The sequence below is a fragment of the Arachis ipaensis genome, chromosome B4 (genome assembly GCF_059453495.1).
Source record: "Arachis ipaensis isolate K30076 ecotype BB chromosome B4, ASM5945349v1, whole genome shotgun sequence".
Classification (NCBI taxonomy): Eukaryota; Viridiplantae; Streptophyta; class Magnoliopsida; order Fabales; family Fabaceae; genus Arachis; species Arachis ipaensis.
In genome coordinates this window covers 96,629,854-96,641,230 of record NC_142439.1, presented here as the reverse complement: position 1 = coordinate 96,641,230, position 11,377 = coordinate 96,629,854, and the positions used below count along the sequence as shown (strand labels likewise).

At 39.7% G+C, this 11,377-nt stretch overlaps 1 non-coding gene across 1 annotated transcript; it reads right to left on the bottom strand.

Annotated features, from left to right (window-relative positions):
* Positions 1–3,025: 3,025 nt before the first annotated feature.
* LOC148568472 (small nucleolar RNA R71) lies at positions 3,026–3,133 on the bottom strand. Its single transcript, XR_015882921.1, has one exon. It is a non-coding gene; the product is annotated as a small nucleolar RNA R71 (small nucleolar RNA).
* Between the last annotated feature and the right edge of the window lie 8,244 nt (positions 3,134–11,377).

Sequence of the window (11,377 nt, the reverse complement as noted above, 5' to 3'; positions counted from 1 at the left end):
TTAGAACCCATGGATGGCCATTCCTGAGATCCGGAAAGTCTAAACCTTGTCTGTGATATTCCGAGTAGGATCTGGGAAGGGATGGCTGTGACAAACTTCAAACTCGCGAGTGCTGGGTGTAGTGACAGACGCAAAAGGAGGGTGAATCCTATTCCAGTATGATCGAGAACCTCCAGATGATTAGCCGTGCCATGGCAGAGCATTTGGACCTTTTTCACAGAGAGGATGGGAAGTAGCCATTGACAACGGTGATGCCCTACATACAGCTTGCCATGGAAAGGAGTAGGAATGATTGGATGAAGACAGCAGGAAAGCAGAGGTTCAGAGGAACGAAAGCATCTCTATACGCTTATCTGAAATTCTCACCAATGATTTACATAAGTATTTCTATCTTTATTTTCTGTTTATTTATTATTATTATTCGAAAACTCCATAACCATTTGATATCCGCCTGACTGAGATTTACAAGATGACCATAGCTTGCTTCATACCAACAATCTCCGTGGGATCGACCCTTACTCACGTAAGGTTTTATTACTTGGACGACCCAGTGCACTTGCTGGTCAGTTGTATCAAAGTTGTGACAAATTATGAATTAAGATTAGAGCACCAAGTTTTTGGAGCCATTATCAGGGATCACAATTTCGTGCACTAAGTTTTTGGCGCCGTTGCCGGGGATTGTTCGAGTTTAGACAACTGACGGTTCATCTTGTTGCTCAGATTAGGTAATTTTCTTTTTGTTTTATTTTCAAAAATTTTTCAAAAATCTTTCAAAAATTTCTCATCTGTTTTCGAAAACTATTCTAAATTTTTAAGAATGAATTCTAGTGTTTCATGAAGCATGTTGAAGCCTGGCTGGCTGTAAAGCCATGTCTAATTCTTTTGGACTGTGGCTTCCAACCATCAGCATAGAGGCAAGTTAATTGGAATATCAGCTGTTGCATGCCTGATTTATATCCTAAAGCTGGCTGGCTATTAAGCCATGCCCAACCCTTGGATTGGAGCTTTAGGCCAACATTGAAAGATTCCTGGGATTCTTATTAAAAATTTTGAATTTCTTATTTTCTTTTTCCTATATGTTTTTCGAAAAAATTTAAAAGAAAATACAAAAAAATCATAAAATCATAAAAATCAAAAAATATTTTGTGTTTCTTGTTTGAGTCTTGAGTCAATTTTTAAGTTTGGTGTCAATTGCATTTTTTTTTCTAAAAATTTTTTTTGCATTTTTCGAAAATTCATGCATTCATAGTGTTCTTCATGATCTTCAAGTTGTTCTTAGCCAATCTTCTTGTTTGATCTTCATATTTTCTTGTTTTGTGTCTTTTCTTGTTTTTCATATGCATTCTTGCATTCATAGTGTCTATACATGAAAAATTTCTAAGTTTGGTGTCTTGCATGTTTTCTTTTCTTGAAAATTTTTCAAAAATAAGTCTTGATGTTCATCTTGATCTTCAAAGTATTCTTGGTGTTCATCTTGACATTCATAGTGTTCTTGCATACATTGTGTGTTTTGATTCATAATTTTTATGTTATGAGTCTTTTTCATGTTTTTCTCTTTCATCATTAAAAATTCAAAAAAAAAAATATCTTTCCCTTTTTCACTCATAAATTTCGAAAATTTGGATTGACTTTTTCAAAACTTTTTAAAATTCAATTGTTTCTTATGAGTCAAATCAAATTTTCAATTTAAAAATCTTATCTTTTTCAAAATCTTTTTCAAAAATCATATCTTTTTCATTTTTCTTATTTATTTTCGAAAATTTTAAAAATCTTTTTTTTTTAAATTTTTTTTTAATTATACATCATATTTTCGAAAATATCATCAACACTTAATGTTTTGATTCAAAATTTCAAGTTTGTTACTTACTTGTTAAGAAAGATTCAAACTTTGAGTTCTAGAATCATATCTTGTGATTTCTTATGAATCAAGTCATTAATTGTGATTTTAAAAATCAAATCTTTTTCAAAACTAATTTCAATCATATCTTTTCAAAAATATCTTTTTATCTTATCTTTTTCAAATATCTTTTCTAACTTCTTATCTTCTTATCTTTTAAAATTTGATTTTCAAAATTTGTTTCAACTAACTAATTAACTTTTTGTTTGTTTCTTATCTCTTTCAAAACTACCTAACTAACTATCCCTCTCTAATTTTCAAAAATACCTCCCACTTTTTCAAAAATTCTTTTTAATTAATTAATTGTTTTAATTTTTAATTTTAATTTTAATTTTATCTTAATTTTTGAAAATCATTAACTCTTTTTCAAAATTTATTTTTCGAAATTTCCTCTCTCCCATCTCCTTCTATTTATTTATTACTTACTAACACTTCTCTTCATCTCATATCTCTGCTCCTCTCACCCTTGTGTTTGGATTCTCCTGCCTTCTCTTTCTTTACATTACATTCTTTTCTTCTTCTACTCACACAAAGGAATCTCTATACTGTGACATAGAGGATTCCATATTTTCTTTGTTATTCCCTTCTTTGTCATATGAGTAGGAGCAAGGACAAGAACATTCTTGTTGAAGCAGACCCTGAACCTAAAAGGACTCTGAAGAGGAAACTAAGAAAAGCTAAAATACAACAATCCAGAGACAACCTTATAAGAATTTTCGAACAGGAAGAGGAGATGGCAGCCGAAAATAATAATAATGCAAGGAGGATGCTTGGTGACTTTACTGCACCTAATTCCAATTTACATGGAAGAAGCATCTCCATTCCTGCCATTGGAGCAAACAATTTTGAGCTTAAACCTCAATTAGTTTCTCTGATGCAACAAAACTGCAAGTTTCATGGACTTCCATCTGAAGATCCCTTTCAGTTCTTAACTGAATTCTTGCAGATATGTGACACTGTTAAGACTAATGGAGTAGATCCTGAAGTCTACAGGCTCATGCTTTTCCCGTTTGCTGTAAGAGACAAAGCTAGAATATGGTTGGACTCTCAACCTAAGGATAGCCCGAACTCTTGGGATAAGCTGGTCAAGGCTTCTTAGCCAAGTTCTTTCCTCCTCAAAAGCTGAGTAAGCTTAGAGTGGATGTTCAAACCTTCAGACAGAAAGAAGGTGAATCCCTCTATGACGCTTGGGAGAGATACAAGGAACTGACCAGAAAGTGTCCTTCTGATATGCTTTCAGAATGGACCATCCTGGATATATTCTATGATGGTCTGTCTGAATTAGCTAAGATGTCATTGGATACTTCTGCAGGTGGATCCATTCACCTAAAGAAAATGCCTGCAGAAGCTCAAGAACTCATTGACATGGTTGCTAACAACCAGTTCATGTACACTTCTGAGAGGAATCCTGTGAGTAATGTGACACCTCAGAAGAAGGGAGTTCTTGAAATTGATACTTTGAATGCCATATTGGCTCAGAATAAAATATTGACTCAGCAAGTCAATATGATTTCTCAGAGTCTGAATGGAATGCAAGCTGCATCCAACAGTACTCAAGAGGCATCTTCTGAAGAAGAAGCTTATGATCCTGAGAATCCTGCAATTGCAGAGGTGAATTACATGGGTGAACCCCATGGAAACACCTATAATTCCTCATGGAGAAATTACCCAAATCTCTCATGGAAGGATCAACAAAAGCCTCAACAAGGCTTTAATAATGATGGAAGAAATAGGTTTAGTAATAGCAAGCCTTTTCCATCATCCACTCAGCAACAGACAAAGAACTCTGAACAAAATACCTTTAATTTAGAAAACTTAGTCTCTGATCTATCTAAGGCCACTCTGAGTTTCATGAATGAAACAAGGTCCTCCATTAGAAATTTGGAGGCACAAGTGGGCCAGTTGAGTAAGAAGATCATTGAAACCCCTCCTAGTGCTCTCCCAAGCAATACAGAAGAAAATCCAAAAAGAGAGTGCAAGGCCATTTAAATGACCATGATGGCCGAAACCATAGAAGAGGAGGAGGACGTGAATCCCAGTGAGGAAGACCTCCTGGGACGTCCAGTGATCAACAAAGAGATCCCTTTGAGGAACCAAAAGAATCTGAGGCTCATCTAGAGACCATGGAGATTCCATTAAACCTCCTTACGCCCTTCATGAGCTCTGATGAGTATTCTTCTTCTGAAGAGAATGAAGATGTTACTGAAGAGCAAGTTGCCAAGTTCCTTGGTGCAATCATGAAGCTGAATGCCAATTTATTTGGTAATGAAACTTGGGGAGATGAACCTCCCCTGTTCACCAATGAACTAAATGCATTGGATCAACTGAGATTGCCTCAGAAGAAACAGGATCCTGGAAAGTTCCTAATACCTTGTACCATAGGCACCATAACCTTTGAGAAGGCTCTATGTGATCTTGGGTCAGAAATAAACCTCATGCCACTCTCTGTAATGGAGAAACTGGGAATCTTTGAGGTGCAAGCTACCAGAATCTCATTAGAGATGGCAGACAACTCAAGAAAAGAGGCTTATGGACAAGTAGAGGATGTGTTAGTAAAGGTTGAAGGCCTTTACATCCCTGCTGATTTCATAATCCTGGATACTGGGAAGGATGAGGATGAATCCATCATTCTTGGAAGACCCTTCCTAGCCACAGCAAGAGCTGTGATTGATATAGACAGAGGTGAACTAGTCCTTCAATTGAATGAGGACTCCCTTGTGTTTAAAACTCAAGGTCATCCTTCTGTAAACATGGAAAAGAGGCACAGTAAGCTTCTCTCAGTACAGAGTCAACTAAAGCCCCCACAGTCAAACTCTAAGTTTGGTGTTGGGAGGCCTCAGCCAAACTCTAAGTTTGGTGTTGAACTCCCATATCCAAACTCTAAGTTTGGTGTTGGGAGTCTATAAAATTGACCTGATCACCTGTGTGGCTCCATGAGAGCCCACTGTCAAGCTATTGACATTAAAGAAGCGCTTGTTGGGAGGCAACCCAATTTTTATTTATCTAATTTTATTTTTATTTTATTGTTCTTTCATGTTTTATTAGGTTCATGATCATGTGGAGTCACAAAATAAATAGAAAAATCAAACAGAATCAAAAATAGCAGAAGAAAAATCACACCCTGGAGGAAGGGCTTACTGGCGTTTAAACGCTAGTAAGGAGCATCTGGCTGGCGTTCAACGCCAGAACAGAGCATGGATCTGGCGTTGAACGCCCAAAACAAGCAGCATCCTGGCGTTCAGACGCCAGGAATGCACACTGAGGAAAGCTGGCGCTGAACGCCAGAAACAAGCATAGAACTGGCGTTCAACGCCAGAAACATGCTGCATCTGGGCGCTGAACGCCCAGAACAAGCACCAATTCGGCGTTTAAACACCAGAATTGCATGCAAAAGCATTTTACATGCCTAATTGGTACAGGGATGCAATTCCTTGACACCTCAGGATCTGTGGACCCCACAGGATCATCTCAGCATCTGTGGACCTCACAGGATCCCCACATACCTCCACTCACCTTCCCTCCTCATAATCCTATATCACCATCTCTCTCTCAATTCACAGTCATCCATTCTGTTTTCCATTCACCACTCACATCCATAAACCCCACCTACCTTCAAAATTCAAAATCACTTTTCCACCCAAACCCACCCTGAATGGCCGAACCTAACCCCTCTCCCTACACTATATAAACCCGTCAATTCTTCTTCATTTTCACACAACACAACCCTCTCTTCCTCTTCTTGGCCGAAACACAAACCTCTCTCCCTCTCCTCCATTTCTTTTTCTCCTTCATCTCTTCTTTCTTCTCTTGCTTGAGGGCGAGCAATATTCTAAGTTTGGTGTGGTAAAAGCATAGCTTTTTTTTGTTTTTCCATTACCATTGATGGCACCTAAGACCGGAGAATCCTCTAGAAAAGGGAAAGGAAAGACAAAAGCTTCCACCTCCGAGTCATGGGAGATGGAAAGATTCATCTCCAAAGCCCATCAAGACCACTTCTATGATGTTGTGGCCAAGAAGAAGGTTATTCCCGAGGTCCCTTTCAAACTCAAGAAAAATGAGTATCCGGAAATCCGACATGAGATCCATAGAAGAGGTTGGGAAGTTCTAACAAACCCCATCCAACAAGTCGGAATTCTAATGGTTCAAGAGTTCTATGCTAATGCATGGATCACTAGGAACCATGATCAAAGTAAGAACCCAAACCCAAAGAATTATCTCACTATGGTTTGGGGGAAATACTTAGATTTTAGTCCAGAAAATGTGATGTTGGCGTTCAACTTGCCAATGATGGAAGAGAACGCACGCCCCTACACAAGAAGAGTCAACTTTGATCAAAGGTTGGACCAAGTCCTCATGGACATATGTGTGGAAGGAGCTCAATGGAAGATTGACTCAAAAGGCAAACCGGTTCAACTGAGAAGACTGGACCTTAAGCCTGTAGCTAGAGGATGGTTAGAGTTCATTCAACGCTCAATCATTTCCACTAGCAACCGGTCTGAAGTTACTATAGACCGGGCCATCATGATCCATAGCATCATGAGTGGAGAAGAGGTGGAGGTTCATGAGATTATACCTCAAGAACTCTACAAGGTGGCTGACAAGTCCTCCACTATGGCAAGGTTAGCTTTTCCTCACCTCATTTGCCATCTATGTAATTCGGCTGGGATTGACATAGAGGGAGATACCCTTATTGATGAGGACAAGCCCATCACTAAGAAAAGGATGGAGCAAACAAGAGAGCCTATTCATGGATCTCAAGAGACGCATGAAGAAGCTCATCACCAAGAAATCCCTGAGATGCCTCAAGGGATGCACTTTCCTCCACAGAACTTTTGGGAGCAAATCAACACCTCCCTAGGAGAACTGAGTTCCAACATGGGACAATTAAGGGTGGAACATCAAGATCACTCCATCATCCTCCATGAAATTAGAGAAGATCAAAGAGCTATGAGGGAGGAGCAACAAAGACAAGGAAGAGACATAGAAGAGCTCAAGGACATCATTGGTTCCTCAAGAAGAAAACGCCACCATCACTAAGGTGGACTCATTCCTTGTTCTCAAATTTTCTGTTTTTCGTTTTCTTTATGTTAAGTGTTTATCTATGTTTGTGTCTTTATTACATGATCATTAGTATCTAAGTGTCTATGCCTTAAAGTAGTGAATATGAATCCATCACCTCTCTTAAATGAAAAATATTTTAATTCAAAAGAACAAGAAGTACATGAGTTTCGAATTTATCCTTGAACTTAGTTTAATTATATTGATGTGGTGACAATACTTTTTGTTTTCTGAATGAATGCTTGAACAGTGCATATGTCTTTTGAAGTTGTTGTTTAAGAATGTTAAATATGTTGGCTCTTGAAAGAATGATGACAAGGAGACATGTTATTTGATAATCTGAAAATTCATAAAAATGATTCTTGAAGCAAGAAAAAGCAGTGAATACAAAAGCTTGCAGAAAAAAATGGCAAAAAAAGAAAAAAAAAAGAAAAAGCAAGCAGAAAAAGCCAAAAACTCTTAAAACCAAGAGGCAAGAGCAAAAAGCTAGTAACCCTTAAAATCAAAAGGCAAGAGTAAATAAAAAGGATCCCAAGGCTTTCAACATCAGTGGATATGAGGGCCTAAAGGAATAAAATCCTGGCCTAAGCGGCTAAACCAAGCTGTCCCTAACCATGTGCTTGTGGCGTGAAGGTGTCAAGTGAAAACTTGAGACTGAGCGGTTAAAGTCAAGGTCCAAAGCAAAAGAGAGTGTGCTTAAGAACCCTGGACACCTCTAATTGGGGACTTTAGCAAAGCTTAGTCACAATCTGAAAAGGTTCACCCAATTATGTGTCTGTGGCATTTATGTATCCGGTGGTAATACTGGAAAACAAAGTGCTTAGGGCCACGGCCAAGACTCATAAAGTAGCTGTGTTCAAGAATCAACATACTGAACTAGGAGAGTCAATAACACTATCTAAACTCTAAGTTCCTATAGATGCCAATCATTCTGAACTTCAATGGATAAAGTGAGATGCCAAAACTATTCAAGAGGCAAAAAGCTACAAGTCCCGCTCATCTGATTGGAGCTATGTTTCATTGATATTTTGGAATTTATAGTATATTCTCTTCTTTTTATCCTATTTGATTTTCAGTTGCTTGGGGACAAGCAACAATTTAAGTTTGGTGTTGTGATGAGCGAATAATTTATACGCTTTTTGGCATTGTTTTTAGTATATTTTTAGTAGGATCTAGTTACTTTTAGGGATGTTTTTATTAGTTTTTATGTTAAATTCACATTTCTGGACTTTACTATGATTTTGTGTATTTTTCTGTGATTTCAGGTATTTTCTGGCTGAAATTGAGGGACTTGAGCAAAAATCAGATTCAGAGGTTGAAGAAGGACTGCTGATGCTGTTAGATTCTGACCTCCCTGCACTCAAAGTGGATTTTCTCGAGCTACAGAACTCAAAATGGCGCGCTTCTAATTGCGTTAGAAAGTAGACATCTAGGGCTTTCCAGAAATATATAATAGTCCATACTTTGCCCAAGTTTAGATGAAGAAAAAGGGCGTTGAACGCCAGTTCTACGCTGCAGTCTGGAGTTAAACGCCAGAAACACGTCACGAACCAGAGTTGAACGCCAAAAATACATTACAACTTGGCGTTCAACTCCAAAAGAAGCCTCTGCATGTGTAAACTTCAAGCTCAGCCCAAACACACACCAAGTGGGCCCCGAAAGTGGATTTATGCATCAATTACTTACTTCTGTAAACCCTAGTAGCTAGTTTAGTATAAATAGGACTTTTTACTATTGTATTAGGAGATCTTATGATTTTTAGTTCAACTTTGGGATCATATTGATGACGTTTGGGGGCTGGCCATTCGGCCATTCCTGGACCTTCATCACTTATGTATTTTCAACGGTAGAGTTTCTGCACTCCATAGATTAAGGTGTAGAGCTCTGCTGTTCCTCATGATTTAATGTAAAGTACTATTGTTTTATATTCAATTCAACTTATTCCGCTTCTAAGATATCTTTTCGCACCCAAGAACATGATGAATGTGATGATTATGTGACGCTCATCATCATTCTCACTTATGAACGCGTGCCTGACAAACACTTCCGTTCTACATGCAAACAAGCTAGAATGAGTATCTCTTAGATATCTAATACAGGGGACCGTAGAATCTTCGTGGTATAAGTTAGAACCCATGGATGGCCATTCCTGAGATCCGGAAAGTCTAAACCTTGTCTGTGGTATTCCGAGTAGGATCTGGGAAGGGATGGCTGTGACGAACTTCAAACTCGCGAGTGCTGGGCGTAGTGACAGACGCAAAAGGAGGGTGAATCCTATTCTAGTATGATCGAGAACCTCCAGATGATTAGCCGTGCCGTGACAGAGCATTTGGACCTTTTTCACAGAGAGGATGGGAAGTAGCCATTGACAACGGTGATGCCCTATATACAGCTTGCCATGGAAAGGAGTAGGAATGATTGGATGAAGACAGCAGGAAAGTAGAGGTTCAGAGGAACGAAAGCATCTCTATACGCTTATTTGAAATTCTCACCAATGATTTACATAAGTATTTCTATCTTTATTTTCTGTTTATTTATTATTATTATTCGAAAACTCCATAACCATTTGATATCCGCCTGACTGAGATTTACAAGATGACCATAGCTTGCTTCATACCAACAATCTCCGTGGGATCGACCCTTACTCACGTAAGATTTTATTACTTGGACGACCCAGTGCACTTGCTGGTCAGTTGTATCGAAGTTGTGACAAATTATGAATTAAGATTAGAGCACCAAGTTTTTGGAGCCATTATCAGGGATCACAATTTCGTGCACCACCTGCTGCAGAGGAGGTGCTGACTGTATAGGAACCTTTGGGTCTGCAGCCTGAATCTGATGTGGCTCCTCCTGCTGTGATGCAGCCTGTTCCGGGCCTGCCTGCTCAGCCTCTCTCTGTGGATGGGTCTCCGCCTCATGATCATCCACCTCCTCCTCAGATGGCTCTGATGGTGTGTCAGGCTCGGAGGGGATGTCGCTGCCAGATCGTATCATCAGCTTTAGGTGCTCATAGCGTCGCTTGCTGCGATGCTCAGATCTCTCATATTGGCGCCGGTTGCGATGCTCTATCTGATCTAGCTGCTGAAATAGGCGGTGCATGAGGTGATAAACTGGCTCTGAGGCAGGTGGAGGTGCAGTGGTGGTAGCTGGGATAGCAGTAGATGAAGAGGGGCCAGCTAAAGGTGTGGCTGTCTCATCAGGGGCAGTGAGGAATGGAGGTCTGTAGCCCAAAGCCAGAAAGTTCCTGCTGTGAGGGATAATATTTTTGCATTCTGCAGCAGGTGGCTTCTCATCAGCATCCTCCCAAGGCACGTCAGCTCGACGTCCGAGCTGGGTAATCAGATATGGGAAGGGGAGAGTGCCTCTGACGTGGACCCTGGCCATGTAGTACCGGATGAATCGTGGCAGGTACAGGTCCTTACCCTTCATCACACACCAGAGGAGGGTGATCATAGCAGCAGGTAGCTCCGTCTCATGAGTACTCAGCATAATAAAGTTGCTCAGGATCTGGTGCCAGAGCCGAGCCTCATCATTTAAGTATATCCGCTTGATTCCCTTAGGCATGGTGGTGTTCTGACCCATGACCCATGGGACAGTCGGGTCAAGGGCTATCCTTGCCTTGACCGCATCCCAGTCAAACCTCATGAAGCGCATGTCCTCCTCAGCCTTTTGGTAACCATCAAGCTGATCGGATTTAGGCTGAAGTTGCAGAATATCCTCAATGGCCTCTTCAGTGACCAGTATCTGCTTCCCTCTTAGGTTCACTGCATCTAAGGAAGTTTTGAAATAATTGCAGTAAAACTCTCTTACCCAAGAAGCATTGACCTCTGCCAGGTTTCTCTCCAGGAAGAACCAGTCTCTTTGTTTGATTTGATCGGAGGTGTATTGCTGGAGTTCTGCCGGAATTTTCAGAGTCCACTCTAGGTACAGGTTTCTGGAGGTTGCAAACACCGGATACTTCAGCTCGCAGTATCTGTTTGCAAACTTGATGGGATCAGTGGCAGGGAGTAGCTGGTTAGCCTTCTCCTGCGGGGTAAAGTGTTTCTCCCGCCAGGAGTCATCATGCATGATGTCCAGGATGGACATAGAGGATTCTTCTCTTTTCTGTTTGCCAGTTGTTGCCTTTTCTTTTCCTTTTCTTTGGGTGTCAGACATCCTGAAAAACAGAAATCTAGGATATAATAAAAACAGGAAAACAAGTAGGCAAATAACAAAATAAGCACATAGTGGCAAAGGAGCAGTAGAATAATGAAATGAGTTGAATAATTGTGCATTTTGGATTGGTTCGGAATTAAAAAGCTGAGATGAGAAATTTCAATCCAAAATGTAATATAAATAGAATTCATGTTAATTAGGAAAAACCATAAACATGCCTTGAGTTAAAAAGTAAAAGTAAAGAGTGAGTCAAAAAGTAGAGGGGGG